Source organism: Tamandua tetradactyla, chromosome 25 (genome assembly GCF_023851605.1).
Source record: "Tamandua tetradactyla isolate mTamTet1 chromosome 25, mTamTet1.pri, whole genome shotgun sequence".
Classification (NCBI taxonomy): domain Eukaryota; kingdom Metazoa; phylum Chordata; class Mammalia; order Pilosa; family Myrmecophagidae; genus Tamandua; species Tamandua tetradactyla.
Window position 1 is genome coordinate 30,712,453 of NC_135351.1, and position 24,402 is coordinate 30,736,854.

General features: G+C 42.0%; 1 non-coding gene across 1 annotated transcript; it reads left to right on the forward strand.

The window, feature by feature from the left end:
- The first annotated feature begins 21,990 nt into the window (after window positions 1–21,990).
- On the forward strand, window positions 21,991–22,062 carry TRNAQ-CUG (transfer RNA glutamine (anticodon CUG)). The gene has a single exon. It is a non-coding gene; the product is annotated as a tRNA-Gln (tRNA).
- The last annotated feature ends 2,340 nt before the right edge of the window (window positions 22,063–24,402 follow it).

Sequence of the window (24,402 nt, forward strand, 5' to 3'; positions counted from 1 at the left end):
TCCTCAAGCATTTATCAGATTCTTTTCTAGCTTTTTCTCACTCTTGATCCATTGGCTTATGCTAATGGTTGTTGCAAGAAGCCCTCTACTCTCTGGTCTTCTGCTTTAATTTTGCTAATGACATTTTTTATTTTTGCCATGCACAAAATTGTTGTCTACTTAAGTAGACAAATTTTTAAAATATTTCTTTTGTGGCTTCGGATTTCCTGTCTTTACTCTCCAAGAGCATTAAAAACAAACAAGCAAACAAACCAATCAACAGACAAACAACAATAACCTCTGTATGATTTCTTCTAAAATGTTTTAATTTCTTATATGTAAATTTTCTGTCCAGTTAGAATTTTTTTTTTCTTGCAGTATGTCAGGCATGGATCCAAATATGCATTGTTGTTGTTGTTTTTCCCACTCGGATACCCAGTTTTCCTAACACCATTTATCGGATAATCCATCTTCTCCTTCACTTATTTGAAATGCCAACTTTACCACATAGCCAAATTCTGACTACTTTAAAGTTAAGAGAAGAGTAGCCTGGCGTCTTTAAACGAGAAAAAGCGCATGCACCTGGAGTCCGAGGACCGTCTGAGCCAGTTCTCATTGTGGCTTTTTTATGGACTGTATCTGAACCTCAGTTTCCTCATTTATAAAATGCAGATGTTAATTCCCAGTTCATAGGGCAGAGGTGAGGATTAAAGTCAATGATATCAAGTTTCTAGCAAAGTTCCTGAAAATAGTAAATAAATGCTTGATAAACCTTCCTTTCCTTTAGGAGAAACACCCTCTTTCTTGAAGAGCCCTCTTCCTTATTAGAAACCCAGAAATCAGGTATCGTCCTGACAGTTCACTTGTCTGTGTTTTGAGGGTGTGCTGGTTTGAAAGGAAGTATGTCCCCTAGAAAAGCCATGTTTTAATCAAAATATCATTTAATAAAGGTAGACAATACTGTATGTTTCAAACTGTAATCAGATCATCTCCCTGGATGATGTGATTTAGTCAAGAATGGTTGCTAAACTGGATTAGGGGACGACATGTCTCCACCCATTTGGGTGGGTCTTGATTGGTTTATTGGAGTCCTATAAAGAGGAAATACTTCAGAGAATGAGAGATTCAGAGAGAGCAGAGAATGCTGCAGCACTACAAAGCAGAGTCCACAAGCCAGTGACCTTTGGAGATGAAGAAGGAAAATGCCTCCCGGGGAGCTTCATGAAACAGGAAGCCAGGAGAGAAAGTAGCAAATGATGCCTTGCTTGCCATGTACCCTTCCAACCGAGAGAGAAACTACGACTGTGTTCGCCATGTGCCTTTCCAGATGAGAGAGAAACCCTGAACTTCCTCGGCCTTCTTGAACCAAGGTATCTTTCCCCCGATGCCTCAAATTGGACATTTCTATAGACTTGTTTTGATTGGGACATTTTCTCGGCCTTAGAACTGTAAACTAGCAACTCATTAAATTCTCCTTTTTAAAAGCCATTCCGTTTCTGGAATATTGCATTCCGGCAGCTAGCAAACTAGAACAGAGGGCAAGTTAAAACCGAGAGTTCTTCAAGCCCCGTGGGCTGCAGAGGGGTCAGCCTCCCAGTCTGCCTCCTAAATCCGAAGCTTTGGAGCAGCTTCGCGTTTGTTTCGGGCTTTCTCAGCTAGGAAGAAGGAGCCCATCTCTGGGCCGCACGGGTTAAACATCTCAGGTTGGCAACTGTGCGGGAGGCTTAGAGCACAACCAACCCTGACTGGAGCAGGCTAGAGAACTCAGGAAAGAAGATTTCCCAGAGAGAAGGGGATCATGCAGAGTAGGTTTAATTGAGTGGATGGAAAATATTGATATCAGGATGCATTATTCAACTGCCAATAAAAGGGGGGGGAGGGGTATGGGGGGGCAGGAAGGAGTATGGTACCCCATTCAAATTGTCTGAGAAATATATCTTACTTAACAGGAAGTCCAGAAGTCAGGTAGGAGTTTGATCATAGCTCTGACTCTATTAGTCCATGACTGGCTCTGTTCTATGCCCCTCTGTTGTTGATGTCATCCTTAGACTGTCTAACCTAATATCTATAGCTAAAAGTCGCTGCCAGAAGCACCTGGGACAAAGTGCTTCTTTGTTCATAACTATAAGAAATGTCATAATCCCTCCACCCAATAATGAAACTGATGATGCCAATTCAGTTCAGTTCCCTTGCTCATCTCTGAACTGATAATAGCCAGCAGTGGATGCTTTATGATTATAGGCCTAAGCCTAAATTATTAAATCAATGTCTATAAGGGTGCAGGATTCACATACTTGTCTTACACTAATTAGGAAATAGCTTCTGGAATGGAAAATAGGAGCAGAATCTCCTGATTTATTTAGGTTGTGTGTAGTGAATATCTGAACAAAATCAGGCTTCTGTTAAGGAGGAAGAGTGGAGTGGATATCAGGTAGCAGTATTACTGATAATATAAATTGGCTCACTTTACATCTCTCCAACCCCTTTGTAGTGTGCCTTCCTGAACACTAGAGACTGGACAGGTGAAAGCTAAATTTTCTGGACCTTTGACACTAGGATTCCATATGGGACTTAGCTTAGGCGGGACAGATGCAACTATATGAGACTGGCAGAAATAACTAGTGTGAAGTGAATGCCCGCAGCTAGCTCTCTTGACAAGAATAGTTGTTGGGTATTTAGTTTACATACAACTTCTGTGGCAGAAAGGCAAGGGTTTTGTGGAATAGGCAGTGGCAGCAGTAGAATTTTTATGAAAACAGTTTTATAATGTGATTGGGCATTTCTTCTGGCTGGGTAATTCTAACTGTGTGGTGTCCATGCTTGGGTGTGGCCCTCCCAGAAATTCTGTGAACTTACAAGTTTCTTGATTTACATTAGTTAAAGTGGATTCTGTGTTTTCTGCAACTAAGAGTCATGAGTAGTTATTAACATTGTCTCCTGCAGATATGATAAAAATAAACAGTAGGAAATAAAGGCAAACTGTTTTAGTTAAAAGAAAAAAAAAGAATATATCAAAGCCGTGATCCAAATTTGAAGCAAAGTAAACTTTTAAAAAAGTTTAGGCAATTGATGGAGTATAAGATAATACCTTGACATTAGGAACATTGTAAATGACTCCTGTTTTGAATGACTTACTACTGTCTAATGAGGCTTCCCCACTATAAATCAGCCTGCAAATTTATGATTCTGTTCCACTAATGGTTTCTATTCCACCAGGGATATTGACCTTGTTACTCTTCTATCTGATTGACAACCACCATGTTTCCCTCTTTCCTTTCCTATTCTCCCCCCTCCCCAACCCAGGTGCAGCACAACCACAATGCCAGCATGTGTTAAACTTGCCCTGCCCTTCTTGCTTCCTCCTGGTGCTGGTTGGAGTGGTGGTCAAGGAAGGCACCTTGCTTAACTCAGGCCAGGGCAGAAAGAGAATCTTTGTTAACTAGTAGACAAAATGGGGATGCTCCTCTTAAGCAGGATTGCAGAAAAGGTCATGAACTTTGATTGCCATTTAAAGCAGCATTTTGGGAAAATCCTAAAGGAAAGAAATGATAAGCTAAGTGTAGATGCTGTCCTTAGTCAACACTTGGGAATACATATGAAGAAGAAACCTTATCAGCATAATGATATGGAAAGGCTTTCAATCAGAAGCCAGGGTTTACAGAGTATTCAAAATGGAGTAGGTTTTTACAAATGTAAATAAAATGGAAAAATGGCTTTTTACATAAAAACTATGTCTTGCTGTGCAAGAGGATCTGCTTTGGAAGAAATCTATTAAGTATAAATGAAAGTGGAAATCTTTTCAATCAGAGCTTACCCTCCTTTGACATCAGGGTCTGAAATGCAGAAATGTAACATACCTGTGTCATTTCTGAGAAGCCCAGTGTAACTTTTATACTTGTTTCTCTATCGGTAAGGTGCATCCACCTCCCACCCAATGGCTTCTTTTAAGATATTTCTCCTTCTTTTGGTTTTCTACATTTTGAATATGATTATGCCTAGGTGCAAATCTTTTACTGTTTATTTTGGTTGGTGTTCTTTGTGTTTTATGGTTTTGTGGCTTGGTGTTTGGCATTAATTTTGGACACTTCTCAGTAATAATTGCTTCTAGTATTTCTTCTGTCCCTTTCACTCTTTCTTTTCCTTCTGTTATTCCCATTACACATACGTTACACTTTTGTAATTGTCCTATAGTTCTTAGATATTGTTTCATTTCTTTTCATTTTTTTTCTCTTTGCTTTTCAGTTTGGGAAGTTTCTATTGACGTGTCTTTAAGCTCACTGATTCTTTCCTTGGCCATGTCCAGTCTAATGATGAGCCCATCAAGGGTATTCTTTTGTTACTATTAGCATTTTTTTTATTTTTAGCATCTCCGTTTGATTCTTTCTTAGTGCTTCCATCACTATACTTATGTTACTCCTCTGCACTTGTATGTCATGCACTTTTTCTATTAAAACTCTTAGCATATTAATCATACTAATTTTTTAAAGAAAAATCTATATTTTTTTGTAGTGCAAAAAAATTCCATAATCAAAGTCCAAAGACAAAGAACAACCAGGGAAAACTATTTGCAACACATTGAACAGATTAAAAGACTAAGTTTCTTAATTCATAAAGTGCTCCTATGACTCAATAATATTGGTATATATAAATCAATATAAAAACGAGCCAAGGATATAAACAGACAGTTTATAGAAAGGGATATATAAATAGCTCAGAAACACATTAAAATAGAAATGCAATATAAAATACAATAAGATATTATTTGGTTCAACTGTTGGAAAACTGACAGCTCGATAATTCCAAAATCTCTGTTATATCAGAGTCTGGTTCTGATGTTTGCTTTATCTTTTCAGGCTGCATTTTTTCTTGGCTTTTATTTTTTGGTTGCTGTTGAAAGCCAGAAAATACATTCGGTAATAAGGACTGAGGAAAGTAGGTTCTTGTTATGAGATTTTATGGTTATCTGGCTAGGAATCTGGATGTGTCTAATGTTTGCTGCAACTGTAGGTGTTGGAGGTTACTTTCCCCTCCCTCTGCCAGAAGAATTAGAGGATTTTTCTCCAAACTTCACAGTTGGAACCTAGCAGGGTTTCTGGAGGAAAAATTCACTAAAGGGGGGTGGGGACGGGGTGGACAGGAGTTTTAATGTTTCAAGCTTGTCCACACTCAGTCTCCAGGAATTAGTCAATTAACTTACGTTTTGGTTTGTTAATGCTGCCGAAAATGCAATATACCAGAATTGGGTTGACTTTTTTTGGGGGGGGGGGGGTTGACTTTTATAAACGGAATTTATTAAGTTACAAGTTTACAGTTCTAAGTCATAAAAATGTCCAAACTAAGTGTGCTGGTTTGAAAATATTATGGACCCCAGACAAGTCATGTTTTAATCCTGATTCAATCTTGTAGAGGCAGCCATTTCTTCTAATCCTGATTCAGCTTTGCAGGGTGGAAAGTTTTGATTAGATTATCTCCACGGAGACACTGGGCATGCTCTTTTAATTGGTAATCTAATCAAGACTCATTCTGGGTAGGTGATAACTAGATTACTAGACTCTTTAAAAGGAGAGACATTTGGAGAAACAGCAGAAGCAACAGACTCAACAGAATCAGAAATGACAGAAGCCTCAGAACCAACAGAGCCCAGAGCTGACACAAATGCCAACATTTGGAGAACAGAGACAAGGATGTTCAGAGATGCTTGGAGCCCAGCAGATGTTGCCATGAGACGTTAAGCAAGCCAGAACCTGGAGAGAGCCAAGGAAAAACAAGAGATGAAAGCCAGCACTGGAGAAGCAAAGTGAGGAACCTCCACAGGAACAGAAGCTGAAAGCAATGGAGCCCAGGAGCAAGAGACCAGCAGATGCCAGCCAGGTGGCTTCCAGTTGATAGAACTGTTCTGGACAGTGTCAGCCTTTCTTGAGTGAAGGTGGCCTCTTGTTGGTGCCTTACTTTAGATACTTTCACTTCCTTAGAAATGTAAACTTGTAGCTTATTAAATTCTCTTTCTGCAAAAGCCATTCCAGTTCGGATAAACAGCATTCAGGCAGCTTGCATACTAATATACTAAGGCATCAAGAGAAAGATACCATGACTCAAGAAAGGGCCAATGACATTCAGGGTTTCTCTGTCCACTGGGAAAGTACATGGCAATGTCTGCTAGCTTTCTCCCCTGGCTTCTCCTTTCAAACAGCTTCCCCAGGGGGCGTTTTCTTTCTGCATCTCCTAAGGTCTCTGTCAGTGTCAGCTCTGAAGTTTTTTCCAAAATGCTTCCCTCTTAAAGGACTCCAGTAAGTGACCCCACATTGAAAAGGTGGAGACACATGTCCATGGAAACCATGTAATCAAAAGGCCCCACCCACAACTGGGTGGGTCACATCTCCCTGGAAACAACTTAATGAAAAAGATCCCACCCTGGAATACTGAATCAGGATTAAAGAACAATTTTTCTGGGGTATACAATAGTTTCAAACCGGCACACCATATAAGTGTTGGCTCCAGGAGTTTCAACTCCTGGTAAGCTATGAGTCTCTGTTGTCACTTGTCTCTACAGATTTCAGGGTAGCAGTTTGCCCTTGATCTCAATTTATTGATAGATCTATGAAGAGTTGCTGATTTTCGATTTGTTTGGCCTTTTTTTTTCTGGTTGTGAGGATGAGAATAATGACTAACAAACTATGTGTTGACATGAAGACAGGAGAAGATAATGTTTTTTTGAAAGCAAAATTTCAAAACCAGATTATTTGTTATAGGAAGCTTCACTCTGTTTGGAAATCTTTTATGTCTACAATTTAGCTGCATAAATGGGCATTCGAGGCTTTCCTTCATTCTCTGCCTGTTCCTTCCCTGCAGGTTTTTTCTGGCCGCTGCCTTTGTGGGAGCAGAAGGAGAGACACTTGGCTTCTTTGCCTGTGTGTTGGTGCATAACATTCAGTCAAGTCCCAGAAGTAAATGTTTTCTTTCAAAACCAGCACGTGTAACAATTCTCCAAAGCCAGGGTGAAGTTGTGAACACTGGGGTATCTACCTTCATGCTTTTTTGTCTTCATCCACAGACTTCTTCCGGATGACCATACCTCCTGACTTCTTAAGGAATGTTAATCCTTCTTACCACTTGTACACATATATCAGACTGCCTTCCTATCAGAATTATGCAGGGCCCGGAGCTTGTCCATCGTCTTTGCTGAGGAAACTGAGACTTTCTACTGAGTATACTCATCAGCAAATTGGAAATAATATTTTCCTCCCCATAGAGTTGCTGTGTGGATTAAATGAGCTAATACATGCATGTAATAGTGCTGTCAAGTTGTATAAGAGCCTGAGGTCAAAGATATAATCCGTAATATTAGTCTTATTTTCATTTAAAAGTGTGATGTTTTGTTCTTTGTCAATTTCTTGCATGGATTTAAAAATATATATTCCATTAATGTAGTATTCGTCTCATTTACTAAGTTTTGTGACAGCTTGCTAAATTTTGTGCGTGAGGCAAGTACCTCACTCCCCTCACCCTGATCCCCACTGTATTTAATTTATGGATGATAGATGTGTCTAAGATATACTTCAAACAATGGAGGTAGGCCAAAGAATGAGAGATTAATAAATTGTCCATTAATGATTGTTGAAAGTGTGGGATACCAGATTCATTATAGTATTCTGTCTGCCTTTGTACATGTATATACTTTTGAAATTTTTCCATACAATTTCTCTGGCAAACCTGAACCCGTCGCAGTCATTCCCGTGTCGGAGCCGGGTTGCTGAGGTCTCGTTGAGGTTAGCCACGCACTGATCCCTAGAGCTCCCTTACCACAGAGAGGCAGGCCTCCGAGACTCCTAGAGCAGACCCGGAAGGGGCGTGTGCAGGCAACCATCCTGCTCTTTGCGACAGAGGCCTTCGTACTAGGGAGCTGCTTTTATACGGCCGTGGGCCTCTGCGGTCTTTGTAACCGTCACCCCGAAGCTCCGGAACCCCGGCAGGATCTTCGGGAACTTCGAGCCGATTGGGAGGGGCCGGGCCTCGGAGCCTCAGCCTGCTCGCGAGACTCGGGGAGTTATGGGACGTCTGCGCGGGGGCGGCGGCGACCCTCATTCTCGTCCGGAGACGCCCGTGGCGGGGGTCGGGAGCTGATGAGCCGACACGGAGACTGAGGCGGACACCGCTGGCGCTTTGCCTCTGGGCCGGGTTCGCCCGGCGCGGCGTGTGGGAGCGGAAAAGCCGCCGACCAGAAGCGCTGGCCAGGACACTGCCCGGCCGATGTTACCGGCCCTGTGGACGCGACAGGTCACAAGTGGGACGAAGGACCCGACGCAGAACCGGAGGGAGTCAGGTTCTCCAGCGACAGGTGCGGGGGAGTTTGCCTACCCCGGGGGACAAAATCTCATGGAAGACTGTCGGTGGAAGGCAGAAATATCGTGACTGTTTCTCTCTTTGAAACCCCGGGGTCTCAAGAATTGGTTTTTGAGCGCGTCGGGTGAAAGAATCCATGGCCTTTGTCAGGTAACATCAACAGCCGGATTCTACCTTAGAATCACGTGGAGAACTTTTTAAAATCCTGGGGAATGCTAATGTGCTACAAGATGATAACCACTGGGTCACAGGCAAATCCGAGGGGGTGCATCTCACCCTTTATTCTTCCGGGCGGAAAACATTCTTCTGACAATGTGTTCATTCGAGGCATTGTGGCCTAACTGACGCAGAATTAAAATGAAATTTACCAGCAGCCAACAAAACCTTGGATGATACAAGGAATGAGTGGAGGATAAGCGTTCTCATTACTTCTTTTTGACCCCCATCCACTCTAGCCTTTAATCAGAATCTGCCCTAGCATACGGATTGGCAGTGAACAAGACAGACATCATTCTTGCCCCTAGGGAAGTTACAATCCGGTTGGAGAAATGGGGATTAGAGACAGTTATGAATGCCAGGAGCAATACCAGCAGGGAAAAAAAATCCAGTAGAATCTTTCTAAAGAGCAGAGCAGAGGACAGCGTCAGATGGCCATCAGGAAACTCTTCTACGCCAGGCAGGCAGGAGGGCTGGGGTGCAGTCATCCACCAGTTATTCTTTGCCATCCACATCCCAGCTTGCTGTTTAAGTCCATGGGACAGTGAGGAGTGTTTAGGTTCATTGTGAAACTTCATGAAGGACAGTTTCAGTAGACTGATGAATTTCAGTGTTATTAGATGATGTGCCTGAACTCTGCTTAATAAATGCATTTGATGAGCTAAATGATAATCATCGCATTATTTGTAGTTGGTACCTTGTTAGTTTTTGTCAGAGAAAACTATTTTTGGCTAGTGCTCATCACTGTGAGAGGAGAAAGAATATTGACATGGATTTTTGTTAGTTCGTGGACCTTATTAGCTGAGCTGAGACTCCGTAAACTCTCCCAGCCTCGCTCAATCTCATCATTTGCCCAAAGAAAAGTCTGACTTAGAGGAATCTCAGCGGGTCAGTGTCTCCCTGAAATTATGTATAAAGGATTGTCTCTGTTAGATTCTAAAGTGCGTCCAAGTCATAACATTTATGACTTATTGGACTGCATTTGTAATGCTTCTTACATTGAGCTATACATTGGATTTGAAATGTGGAGATTTAAAATGCTGAGTTCTGACTCCAGATTCAGTTGATCTGAGGAGGGGGCTAAGCACCAGTACTTTTTTGAGCTCCCTAATGATAATGAGGTGCAGCTGGACTGAGAACCACTGCAAACCCCCAACCCCCACGTCCTTTCTGGCACTAATATACCCATTGTGACACCCTCTGCCCTTTAAATCAACGGTACCACAAAGCCGCCAAAATTATCAGCACCATGGCGGGGAGGCTTGTTTAGATCCCTGAGTGTTAAGATTTAAGATAATTGGGGTATGTATTTCAAGAAATTCCCTTTGGTCTTACTGCTGTGTAGGGGCAGGCAGTGGGCTCCTGAGCTTTCTTCCCCACTTCCTCGACCATTACTTGTCGAGCAGGAATCAGCACCCAGGAGTCACTGTAGGGCTTTCAAGACACTGGTAGGAGGGTGCAGCCCAGGAATCCTTCCAGGTGGGTGGGAGCAAGCAAAGGGAAAGGAGCGGCAGTGGGCAGCAGTGAGGTCCCCGACATCTAACGTGAATCTGAAGAGCGAGCCAGTTCACTCAGCTGCATATCCAGAGTCCGGGCCAAAATTGCCTTCTTAGTTGACTCAGCAGTTCACTTTTCAGGGAGTTTTTTTTTTTGTTTTATTTTTGTTTTTTCCTTAAGTGAGCTCCAAAGAATGGCTGCTGGCATGACATCTGTGGTTGCTCTGGCAGATAGCAAGGCACATGGCTGTTGTCTGCTGGTCCTTCACTCCTGGGATCATTGCTTTCAGGTTCTAGTTCTAGTGGTTCTTTCAATTTCTGTGGATCCTCACTTAGCATCTCCAGGGCTTTTTTCCTCAGCTCTCTCTCAGTGTTTGTCTCTGAGTTCTCTGGGATTTTTTTTTTTTTTTGCCTCATTTTATCTTTAAGGAATTCAGCAATATTTCTCCCTATTTAAGCAAATTTTTCTTCAACAAAAAATAAAATCCGTTCAAGGATTTTCTGTCGCTGTCAGGGGCTTAGAGATAAAATTCTTGTTTTTTTTCTGTCAGGAGTTAATGTTAAGATTCAGTGATGCTCTTTAAAGCTCTAATGTTTTGGAAAGTTCCCTCAGTGATATTTGTCCTGTGATCATAATGATTATAATAACATTTACTGAGGAATTATATGCCAGCTAAAATTAAATAACATACAAATGTTATTTATTTCTCACAACCCTAAGTAAGGGGTGCTATCGTTTATTTTTAGCATGGGCAGGCACCAGGAATCAAACCCGGGTTTCCAGCATGGCAGGCGAGAACACTGCCACTGAGCCACCATGGCCCACCCAGGGATGCTATTTTTATATCCATTTTTACAGTGGCAAAGCTGATCTTCAGAGTTAATCTGGTAGCAAGTCCAAGATCACACTGCTTGTAAGTGGCAGAACCAAGGGCTTGAATTCATATTGGTATGACATCAAAGCCTGTGCTTTTGGCTGCTAAGCCAATGAGGTGCTTCTTCCAAAGCTGCTTATCTTAACTTTTTATTACCACGTGAGAAAAGTAAAATTATAGCAAGAGCTGTGACCCAACCATTCCACAGATTCTTGGTTCGTCATTTTCCATTTCCTGCCCAGTGCCTTTAACAATCATTGCAAATGCAGATATCTGAATTTCTAAATTTATTATAAGGATAGGAGAGCTTCAGTGGCATCTGATTTCTAATTCCTACTGATCTAGAAAAGGAGAATGGGATATGATAACCAGATTGCACCAAATTGTCAGTTCATGATAAATATCAACTGGGAATACGATACTAATTTTTGACCAATTGCTTTTGAGTAGACTTGGCTTTAATAGAACAACGTATTCATTTAAACAAAATCGCTGCTCTTGTAGTTTCTCAGGTCGTGGTAAGTACTGTGGAGAAAAATAAAGTAGAGAAGGGCAGTATAGAGTGTGATGATAGGATGGGTTTTGCAGTTATATTTAGAATGTTCTGGGACAGCTTTACTGTTATTTGAGCAAAAACGTGAAGGAGTATCATAAAGAAATAACAAAAGGTGATCATTCCTTTGCCAGTTTGAAGCTATTATGTACCCCAGAAAAGCCATGTCCTTTAATCTTCATTCAGTATTACTGGATGGGATCTTTTAAATTTATTTTTTAACTTTTTAAAAATTGTGTAATATATAAACAGCAAAGAAAGAAAAAAGGAATAGTTTTCAGAGCACTCTTCAACAGGTAGTTACAGGACAGGTCCCAGAGTTTGTCATGGGCTACCATACCATCATATCAAGTTTTTCCTTCTAGCTGCTCCAGAATATAGGAGGCTAAAAGAAATAAATATTTTTTTAATCACAATTGACTTTTTTTCCTTTTTTGTGAAAAATAACATATATACAAAAAAGCAAGACATTTCGAAGCACAGTACAACAAATTAGTTGTAGAACAGATTTCAGAGGTTGACATAGGTTACAATTCCACAATTTTAGGTTTTTACTCCTAGCTGCTCTGAGATATTGAAAACTAAAAGAAATATCAATTTAATGATTCAGCAATCATATTCATTTGTTAAACCTTACCTTCTGTGTATAACTTCACCATCACCTTTGATCTCTCTGTACCACTCTTTAGGGGTATTTGGGCTATGGCCATTCTAACCCTTTCATGTTGAAAGGGGCTGTCAATAATATGGGATTGGGAGATGAAATTAACTAATGTTCTGGAGAGGCTGGGCTTTCTAGGTTTCAGGACTTATCTGGTCCAGGGACCCATTTGGAGGTTGTAGGTTTCTGGAAAGTTATCCTAGTACACGGAACCTTTGCAGAATCCTATATATTGCTCTAGGTATTCTTTAGGATTGGCTGGAAAGGTTTTGGTTGGGGTTTGTCAAGTTATGATAGGTAGCAATGTCTAACTGAAGTTTGCATAAGAGTGACCTCCAGAGTAGCCTCTCAACTCTGTTTGAACTCTCATACACTGATACTCTATTAGTTACACTTCTTTTCCCCTTTTTGGCCAGGATGGAATTGTGGATCCCATGGTGCCAGGGCTGGACTCATCCCTGGGAGTCATCTCTCACGCCACCAGGGAGACTTTCATCCCTGGATGTCATGTCTGGATGGGATCTTTTTTATTATTTCCATGGAGATGTGACCCACCCAATTGTGGATGGTAACTTTTGCTTAGATGGTTTTCATGGGGATCTGTCTCCACCCATTCAAGGTGGGGTTGCTTACTATAGTACTTTAAGAGGGAACCATAAATAAATATTGGGGGAAACAAATGTTAAAATATAGTAGAGGGAAATACTAGTGGTCAATGAGAGGAAGGGGTAAGGGGTATGGTATATATGAGTTTCTTCTTTTTTGTTTTTATTTCTTTTTCTGGAGTGAGGTAAATGTTCTGAAAAATGATCATGGTGATGAATATACAACTATTTTTTTTTTATGATACTGTGAGCCATTGATTGCACACCAAGTCTGCAATATTCATATGTTGAGAATGTTCATGTTGTATGTTGATTGATTTTATTAATTTAAAAAAAAAAAAAAAGGGAACCATTTTGGAAAGAGCCAACAGAACCAACAGAGTCCACACAGCCAGAGACCTCTGGAGATGAAGAGGGAAAATGCCCCCTGGGGGAGCTTCATGAAACAAGAAGCCGGGAGAGAAAGCTAGCAGACGTCACTATCTGCCTTTCCAGCTGACAGAGGTGTTCTGGACCCATTGGCCTTCTTGAGTCAAGGTATCTTTCCCTAGATGCCTTAATTTGGACATTTTTCACAGCCTTAGAATATTCTCTCCCACTCTGTGGTTGTCATTTCATTCTTTTAATGATGTCTTTTGATGGATAGAAATTCTTAATTATATAGTTGGCCTGGTGGATGGCAGAGTGGGAAGAGATCATTCCTCTGGGAAGAAAATGTATCAGGAGCTGGAAAGAGAGGCAGCTGGGTCTGCTCTTCTGGAAGCAGGACCTGGAAGGGGTTTGGCAGTGCCAACCAATTAGGTGGGAGTTCAAGAACACAGTCCCAAGATCAAAATGGATGAGAAAACAAGAAAAAGAGAAAGAGCTTAGCTTTAGAGTCAGACCCAGGACACTAAGGCTTAGCGGGAGGACAGGATTCCTAGGGAACCAGGCATTCCAGGCTCCAATAGGTGGAGAGTCTTGGGCAGCCAGACCCACTCCAGACCTGGCCCTCAGGTGGAGTTGAGCCACATTATGGCTGCCTTTCTTGGGTAGGACCAGTTTAAGTGCTGGTGAGGCTGATCTGCTGTTGAATCTCAGTGGCGCCTAGTTGAGAAGGACTGGGAAGCAGAACCAGAAGTAGATTCTAATAATGGGGTGAAGAGAGTTTCAGGCAAAAGGGAATTGAGTCTTTGAGCCTGGCTCAAGGCCTGAGGTGCAAAGAACAAGGACTCAGTGCCTCTCTTTGGTGAGGGAGGAGGTGTTCCAGATTCCGTTTCCCCAACTTCACTTACAGTTTTCTTCCTAAAAAAAGGTACTACTGAAGATGGAGTGGATTATGTGCCAAATGAGGTCCTGAGTCCCCAGCCGTTCTCTCAGAACTTGAGGCTGAGGGAGAAGGTGAAGTTAGGAGAAGTTAATTGGGGAGTGTTTGTATCTCAGGGAGGATCAGAGTCAGGGACTAGGAGACATGGAGAGGGAATCTCTGAGGGAATCTGACTTGGGATTCTCCAGTGACTTAGAAACTGCTTATTTCCTTTCTAAGGCATAGAATTCTTAGATGAGCCCAGGAAACTGCAAAGTCTGGATCTCCAGCAGACAGACAGCAGTCAGGCTACCAGCCTCCAAGTCCACCCCAGCCTCCTCCAAACCCTAACGACTCCTCCCCGCCAACCCCCACTATGATATCCCATCCAGCCCTGCAGACTGATGCTTACCACAACCAATATATACATGGATGTTTTTTAGATATTCCTTTATTTGCCCTTTATTCTTGTCAATCAGTGGGGTTGCTCCAGGCTCTTTTTCTCAATACGGGGCTATAACAGGGAAGAAAGAAAAAAACTATCAAATAGTCTTTATCTGGCTTTGATTTCCAAAAGCCTAAAACCATTGTGGGGTGGGAGGTGGGGTGCAGAGAGGTACAGAGAGTACAGAGGTACAGACCCAATGCCTTCACCTCAGGCTGTTCTTCAGGCTCATTGTTAGGCTGGTTAAACCCTGAAAAAGAGTAACAGCCAGTACAGAGCCAATCTGCAAAGACTGTGTGAAAGGTGTTTTTGTTTTGTTTTATGTTGTTTACTCCTGGCATTCGAGGAAATCTCTGTCATAATACTGACTGGATACAAGCTTAAAGAACAAACACCTCAGGTCCTCAAATCTAGAGTTAGCCCAATCAGATACCAAATTGTCAATTGTACAATTAAGGATTATAGAGAAATAGGAAGTGATGTCTCATCCAAAGGAGCAGGGTAGAATACCAGAAACCATCAATAAAGAGCCCTAGACTTTAGACACACTAGGCAAAGACTTTTTTTAAATGGTCTTCATAATGGGGACAACCAATTCAATAGACTGAGCCCTTGATCTTGGAGTTTGCCCCTATGAAATTTATTCCTGCAAAAGAGAACTGATGTTTTACAACTAATTATTGTTCTGTGCTTTGAAATTTATTGCTTTATTGTATATATGTCATTTGCCACACACACACAAAAAAAGTCAATTGTGGTGATAAAAAATATTTATTCCTTCTGGCTCTCTGTATTCTGGAGCAGCTACAAGGAAAAATCTGAGATGATGGTATGGTAGCCCATACTGTAGAGTGGAACCTTTTGATTAGATTATTTCCATGGGGATGTGACATGCTCAGTTGTGGGTGTGACCTTTTGATTAGAGGGAGAGGTGGCTCCACTCCTTCCAGGTAGGTCTTGATTAATTTACTGGAGTCATTTGAAAGGGGAAACATTTTGGAGGAAGCTTAGATGCTTAGAGGACAGTTGCTTGAGCACTAACAGACATGCAGACATTTGGAGATGCTTGGAGCACCAACAGAGAGCGCAGACACCTAGACAGGAAAATTTGGAGACGCAAAGCCCAGCAGACGTCAACATGCACCCTTCCATGAGATGCTAAGCAAGCCAGAACCCAGAGTTGTGTCCCAGGGGAGCTAAGTGAAGGCTCACAGACACTTAGAGAGGAAACCACTGTCATCAGAAACTGGAAACCGAACCAGGAACAAGGACCAGCAGATAGCAGCCACATGCCTTTCAATGTGACAGACATTGGCCTTTCTTCAGTCAAGGTATTTTTCTCTGGATGCTTAGGTTTGGACATTTTTATGGCCTTAGAACTGTAAACTTATAAATAATAATTTCCCTTTTTAAAAGCCATTCCAAGTAGATTGGTGAATGATGGTGTATAATTATGAATGAAGGTTGTGCTGCTATAAATAGGAACAAAGTCGTGAGGTCATGCAACAATGTGAATGAACATGTGGGACATTTGGTGAGACAAAATAAGCCAGAAACAAAAAAGCAATGGTATGGTCACCATTAGAAAATGCTTATAAGAAAGCAGGGGCCTAGGTTATAAACTTTTACAGCAGACACATTAAGTCTGGAGTAATGATTATTAATTCTGGATTTTGAGAGGCTGTTTTATATATATATCCTGATATTTAGAGGTAAGAATGGAGCCGAACAGGTTGGGGTTAAAGTAATTCAAAACGTAGGGGTAAGGAAGATAGTGTCTGTATTTTAGAACCACACATACTCTTTGAGACCAGAGGAAGAAAGATTTATTTGGTCTGAAACTGAAATTTTCTCTAGTGCATAATCTAATTCAACCTATGTGTATAGCTCATTTGAATAACTGAAACACAGGGAGCACACAAGAAAGTGGCCCCTTAGTTCTGTATAGATTATTGTAATGCCTGGATAATTCCTAGAGTATATTAAGCAAATAAACAAAAAGTATTGGCAAAGTCCTCTGAGGGATGGGAGAAAGAATATGGAACTATTAAACCTTACCAAAAGGGAATCCCCTGATGCTGTGTCAAACTTTATGGACACCCAAATCAATAGGCCATGCCCTCGATCATGAAGCTTACTTTGGTGAAGTTTATGTAGGTAGCGGAGAAGCTTAGACTACCTGTAGACATGCTTAGGTGTTACTTCCAGTGGACCTCTTTTGTTGCTCAAGTGTGGCCTCAGTCTCTCTAAACCCAACTCTGCAAGTGAAATCATTGCCCCTTCCACTATATGGGACATGACATTCAGGGTGAACATTTCCCTGGCGACGTGGGAGAGGACTCCCAGTGATGAATCCAGCCCTGGCACCATGGGATCAACAATTCTATCCTGACCAATTTACTGTGAGCAACCAGAGTCCTTACACACTTACAGGTTTCAGGGAAGCCTCTTGGGAAGTATTTGTTGATCTGGGTTTAAGAATGGACAAGGGGGAGAAGAGTTTCCCAAGAAGTGGAAATGGCATGTGCCAAAGCCCTGTGGTGGGAGATAACTCTGTAAACAAAAGGACAGAATACACTATGACCAGCATAGCTGGAGCACATAGAACAAGTGGCAGTGTGGTTTGAAACAATGCTAGAAAGTAGTTAGTTTGGGCATGAACAGCATGTCAGGCCATTTTAATAAGGGTTAAATGATTTAACATCTTTAGAATGAGTCATTTATATGAGATTCTCAGTAAATATCAGTTTCTACCTTCTCTGTTCTTCATTGTCTCAAAATCAGAATCTGATTTAATTCAAGGGACAATCAATGAATATCACTCCTATAACTATGAGAGAATTCACATAGTGAGAACAATTGTGTAAGTCCTCTTGGTTCTTTGAGGGGCAAAAACCAGTGTCCATGTAGGATTTCAAGCCCCTGACTCACCCCTCATGGTTTTCTTTTTCTGAAACAGCAGGTGTTAACCTTAACTGAAATGAACAACATTACGAGTAAAGATGAACAGTAGAACGATTCCCTGAATTACCTAAGGAGGTAGTAGCACCCGTATTGTATCCTTATGTTGAAAAGCAGAAGAAAATTAACTTCCTGACATTTGTGTTCTATAACAAATTTTAAGAGAAAAAGCACACTATCAAATAATTAAAATTATGAAATCTTTTCTTCCTCTCTTTCCTCAATTACAATAAATCTCCCACCGGCCACACCAGCACTTTAGCAACTCAAGGGACGGTGGGTCCCTCCTCCAGCTCCCGACGGTCTTGGCTGTCTGAGCCCACACCCCGGTCCCCCCTCGTGTGGCCACCCCGAGGGCTTCGGAGCCCGTGGATGCTGAGGGTTGGGGGATGACACGGGCCTCAGCGCGGCTGAGGACAACGGACTGAGTACACGAATTCTATCAGGTTCAGGGGGAGAACATCAGAAGCAAAATAAACCAGGAAGACGCCATGTTTCCGCCCAGTCTCGAACTGGGGATCTCTTGCGTGTTAGGCGAACATGATGACCACTACACTATGGAAACACCACAAGGACTAGCTTTGACATAAAATATACTGATTATATTTGGGGCTCCAGGTTCAGAAATTTGGGTGTTAGTTCTCTTACACTTTCCATTTATTAAAATTAATCATATCATACTCTGTTACTTGATATTTGCTTAACAGAAATCAGTACATAGGCTTATAAAATACATTTATCAGAATGTCCAGTATCCGATTCTTAATAGTCACAAAAATGGAAACTTCCCCACTTCCTATGAAATATGCTGCAATGAGAATGAACATTCTATTTTCATGTGAATGTAATAAGGGAAGTTTACATAATCCTTAATATAGGTAGGTATAATCTAAAATGTAGGCATCACCTAGAATATTTTTAATTATGATAAGTTAGAATATTTTCAATCATGATAATTTATATGTATTTATATATATATAATTTGCATGCAGTGTATTGAACAAATCTTCAGGGTACAGCTCTGTATTAGTTTCCTAGGGCTGCCATGACAAATTACCACAAAATGGGTGGCATAAAACAGCAGAAATCTATCCTCTCACAATTTTGGAAATCTGAAATCAGGGTGTTGGCAGGGCCACCCTCCCTCTAGAGGCTCTAGGGAGGAATCCTTCCCGGATTCAACAGCTTCTGTGTCCGCCCTAGCATTCCTGGGACTGTGCATTATTCCAATCTCTGCCTCCATCTTCAGAGATACTCCTTCTCCTCTGTGTGTGTTGTCTCCTTGTCTAAGGACACATATTGTATTTAGGGCCCACTTGGATAATCCAATATGGTCTCATCTCAAGATCCTTACCAATTATATCTGCAAAGGCCTTTTTCCCGAATTAGGTTGCATTTACACATTCTGGTGGTGAGGAAGCAGACCTGGTGGGGGTGTGTGTGGGTGGGGGAGGGGCAGCCATCATGCACCCCACTACAGATTAGATGTGTATTTAATGTGTGTGTGTCTTGATCCTAAGACCAAGAGGTAGAATATTTACATCACCTCAGAAAGTTTACCTGTCTCCTTTCCCATACTAGAGGCCTGACAAAATAAAGACCATATTTTCTCGGGGGAAAAGAATATTGAGCTCATATCTATGATTTTTATATACAATACTGACATGCAACAGGAAATTATGATGTGCAAAAACAAGCAAGCAATCACGTCAAGAAGTAGACATCAAGTCTGGTCAGTGTAAGATATTTGAGATTTTTCTGATTGTGGGCCTGATTTTACTATAAGGTTCAGAGAGAACTTAAATATTTAATTTCAGGGTGTTGGATGCTCCTAATCTCGGTATGGTGCTTGTTTGGGACCAATTTTAAAGTGCAACTGTTGACACTGACTCATAGCGTTGCTGAATAGAAGACTAATTTTAGGAATCAAGTCCTGATGAATACAAGAAACATAGCATAAATCTACTAGTTTTGCTTTCAAGTGAAAAGTTACTGTGTTGTAGTGTTGATCACATTTGCACATAAAAGAGATAAAAGATACCATGTTCAAAATTAGGTGGAGACAAAAAAAGAAAAAAAAAGATGATTGTGATGATAAAAAAATATTTACTCCTCCTAGCCTCCAGTGTTCTGGAGCAGCTAGAAGGAAAAATATGAAAAGATCATATGGTAGCCCTTGACAAACTCTGGGATCTGTCCTGTAACTACTTGTTGAGGAGTGCTTTGAAAACTATTGTTTGTTTTCTTTCTTTGCTTGGTACATATATTATATTGTACAATTAAAAAAAAGTTTTAAAAAATTAGGTGGAGAACACCTGTGGGCAATTTCCTATTTTTCCCTTTCAAGGTTTACATGGACATCTTTTTTTTTACTTTTTCTATCCAGTTGGAATAATACCTGGTCTCTCCCCACACAGAATATAGAAAAGGTAGCTGAGCAAGCCCCTAAGCCAACAAGAGGCAAGAACATAACGGAGGAGTGTTCTATTCCATGCTAGAGCATCCCAGGCCAAGTGAGATTTCATGGGACCTGGAAGGAAAAGGAGCCATTTGAGAAAAGAATGACTTGGGTCAGGAAGGAAATGGTATTTCAGTTGCCAGAAGCCTCTAGCAAAGCCATAATTTCAAGAATAATTTTGATAGTGTAACATTTTCTTATTTAATACTTTTAAGTTCTCACATCTTTTCTGTTTAAAGTATCAGATATAACTGACCATCACTTTAGATTCCATTCCATTTAAAGGTGTCCTTTAAAATCTTCTGGCACATAATTGCACTCCCTAATAGGGCTGCCTTCATGGGCTTGTGACCAATACATCCGCCTGGGGCTCCGTGCGTGATTTAACACTCTGCTATCAGTGATCTAAAACTCTACATAGTTTATCAAGGGACCCCATATACTCATTTTTCACTGGGCCCCACAAATTATGTAACCAACTTTTCTGCCCCAAATGCTCACAAGAGAAGCAACCGTCTAGCTGAACCATTCACCTCAGGTAGAAGCAAGGATCAATGCCATCCTTTGTTTAGCAAGGAATGCCTTGCACATTACTAAAGATAAGGGCAGGCACTTGGAGAATATGTTAAATAGAACAGCTATATCATGAAAACTTTAGTTCAAAGTCTGATAAAGATTTTTTCAGACATTTATTTTTATTTATTTATTTTTATTTAATTTATTTTAATCTGTCTAAAAAATCGTCCAAGACTTCACGTCTCATTTACCTCAGTCTCATGTTAGGTGTTTTTGTATGCGTAGTGGCTAATTTTTCTTCTCACCTTTTTCAAGATGTCTTTTTACACTATTTTTCAAAATATTCCGTGATGTCCTGGAGACCAGAATCATGCAAAACCTACACAATATACATGTCCAATCTGTTTTTCTTATCTTCTTTTTAAATTGATTCAGAGCAAAAATGTGAAGGGCCACTGCAAGTTTCTTGGAACATCTGGAAAGTAGCCACAAAAGTTTAAAAGTGGAAAGTTTAATTTCAAATAATTGGTCTCTGGTATAGATTTTTGGTAATTCATACGTGAATAATTTAATAAGATGTAAAAACCTATATGAGAAGCCACAAGGGACTCGAACCCGGTATCTCTTGTTTACTAGACACACGCTTTAACCAACTAAGCGTTAGTAAGGACATTTCCCTAGTTTCTGCCAGGGTTTCACGTTTGAAATCTCTCCTGAAGGATTTTTTCTCACTCTCATGAGGTTTCCTGTTCCCTTTGTGTAGACAGTGACCTATCCTTGACCTGTTCCAGGCTTGAGGAAAACTCCTAAAGCAGCTTTCCAGAAAAGGCTGGATTTAGAGACTTTCTCTCTGTTACAGCCACCTTGCAAAGATCCCACCGCAGGGAAATTCCGCAAAAAGCCTGACACTTGATTCCGGGGTCTTGGCTATTTGCAGAATGTTGTTTTGCTTATAGTCCACGAGAGGGCGCTGTGGTTGACGCCCGCCGCGGGCCTCGCTCACAATCAGAAATCGGGAAAGGCAGCCTCGATCCGCAGACCAGGAAACTCAGCCTTTCCTAGGCCGGCTCCCTCTGGCTTTGGTAAAATCCCCCCATAATGTGTCCGCAAAACGCCAGGTACCACCCCGAGGTAAAGACGATTTTCATGAAAGCAGAATGAAGCGCAATGCAGCATCTCCAGTGTCTGCCGCAATTTCCTCGCCTGTAAAGTAGCCATCATGGTCCCCACCTCACAGGGTTGCTGCGAGCCCTCGGTGAGACACTGACTATAAAACACTTGTCACAAAACTGACACACGGCTCAGTCTGGGTCACCGATCTCACTCGTTTTTCAATTAAGAAACAGGAGCGGGGCACCAAGTTCCTGAACCACCTGGAAAAAAGGCCTGGCCACGGGACAGAAGGGATTCCTGACGTTTGGAACTCATGGTTCACCATTAAGGATGGAAAAGTTGCTCTAAATGATGTTGGGTGCAGGCTTGTGATAGGCAAATTTCTGTGACTTACTACTAGAGTAGAAGAAGCAGAATCACAGGGACTAGTGGGGCTGGGTAAGGAGAATTAGATCATTAAGGATACAGGGAAAACATTCCTTATCTGGGCCCCATGGTGTAATGGTTAGCACTCTGGACTCTGAATCCAGCGATCCGAGTTCAAATCTCGGTGGGACCTTGGGTTGTTTTTTCCATCTGCTTACACTATGATGCTAATTGCGAGCTAGTTTTTACACAACCCATTTCGTTCCATCCTCCACATGTTTTCATTTACCAATCAAACAAACAAATTGGAAGAAAACGTCCCGTACCGTTCGTCAAGCAATGCATTTTTAACAGAACTTTTTAATATTAAGTGTATACTACTATGACATTAAAGGTAACTCAAACGGAGGAAAAACGCTTAAAAACTTCATGGTCACTAAAAATATTTCAATTTTCATATACATTTTTTGTTGCAGTGATGTGTCAGGGTGGTTGATGATAGCCTTTCAGCATAAAATGAACTATATTGGATTAAAAGTCTGTGACAATTATTTGTTTCCCATTTTTCTCATAACATTCCCACAAATCTAATTTATGTAAGTGTGCAGGTGGAGTACAAAAAGATTTTTGTAACATAGATTGCTTAGGAGAAGAATAGAAGTCTGTTACCATAAACTTGTTCTGAAGTTAGCATTCATGATAGAAATGGATAAAGAAGAGTACCAGCAGGAGATTTCACCCGAATAAAAACACAATATACATTTACAGTAACCAACAATCTAGTAACAATGTTTTTCCTTTAGTGAAATAAGATGTGCACAAAAACATAAAACCATAACTTACTGCAAGGTTGATTCTATTCACTGGAAGATAGTCACAGGGAATTTGTCACCTCCTCTTCCAAAGTAAAAAAGATTTGCCTCTTTTGAAATGAATGAGAAGGGTTTTTGCAAACATTTGCGACTGGGGTGGAGGTTGGAAATCGCCAAAGATTTCTAGAAATTAGATGCATTCTCAGGAAAACTATTTTTGAGGTCCAATAAACCCTCCCGTCACTCTTTTATTGTAGGGGACAGTCAAGAACAAATACCAAGCATAGCAGAGGATGGTTTCGATCCATCGACCTCTGGGTTATGGGCTCAGCACGCTTCCGCTGCGCCACTCTGCTACCACTAGACGGTCTTGCCAGATACCTTTTATCATGTGGAAGGAGTAGAAGTCGCGGCTCCCTGCCCTGGCATTAAAGTAGTGAAGGACGCTACCTGGACTGCTGAGGTACTGCGTATCCCCTGTGCCTGAGAGGCGCCGATCTGACACACTAGGGACCACGCAGCATCGAGTGTGCAGGGTACCCGGAGGTCCGCTCTTTCCGAGCGGCTGAATCCCACCCGCCTACAAACCATTGCGTGCCTCGCCTCGGGCTACGTCTGCTAACCAATTTCCCCATGGCACTTGCTCGATCAAGCAGGGACCCGCGTGGCTGTCCCCAGCCCGGGCATGTACGGAACTGCCGGAAAGACCTGCACGCCGCCGGCTGCCCAGCACTGAGCGCATCCGCAGGTCCACCGCGCACACCGGGTCCCGCTGCTCCCACGCTTCAGGGGGCCTCCAGATGGGGATCCCTCCAGTCCCGTGGCGTGGGTGCTCACCGAGGCTTAGAGGCGCTTTCCCAGACTTCCTTCGTGGAGCTGATCTTTTCTGACTGGTGATTAAGTTATTTGAAGCTGAGGATTTGATCTCTTGACGTCGCATTGTGGAACCCAGTGACCATCAAAATCGCCCTCCGCAGCAGAGAGCCCCCACTCCGCATCCTCTCCGCAGTATCCCCACACTCTGCGGAGCCCCCAGGCCCTTGTGACAGTGCTGAGGGACATCGGAGAGTGCAGAAAAGGGAGAGTAAAGGTGGAGCTCTCCAATATTCCCCAAGAATAAGTCAAGGAGCCAGAAGACCACACCAACTACATTTTTACAACTCCCCATCCCACCCCATCCCCACGAAAAAATGAAGCCCTGACTTCCTTTGAGCCCAGGCCTGAGCCCCTGATGCGAAGCCTCCATTCCTGGAGCACAGAACACAGCTTGACTGAGAGAAACCATCCCTCCCTCCTCCACCAGCTCCTTGACAAGATCAAAAATAATTACCATTATGAGCAAATACTGCTCTGCTGGAGATTTCTCAGAGGCACAGAAGAGAAAGGGTCCCACGTCATCACCCCAGCCAGTGGACTGGCCACCAGAGAAAAGGAGTCCCACTGTTCTCAGACAAGGAGTCCCCTAGAGAATCTAGCAGTTCTGAGTTGGAAAATCAGAAATTCTGCTGCTGCCATCCAGGTCTGGGAAGCAGCTCCCCTTGACCCACCTCCTGAGCTTGGCTATGCAGTCCTTGATGAGGACCTGACCTTGGGGTAGAAATCGATGCTTCAATGGTGCAACAATATTAGAGAGAAATGAGAATGAGACCACCATCCACCCTGAGACCAAGCCTGATAGCTCTCTCTGTCACACACCTTGCTTCTGCAGGTACAGCTACAGC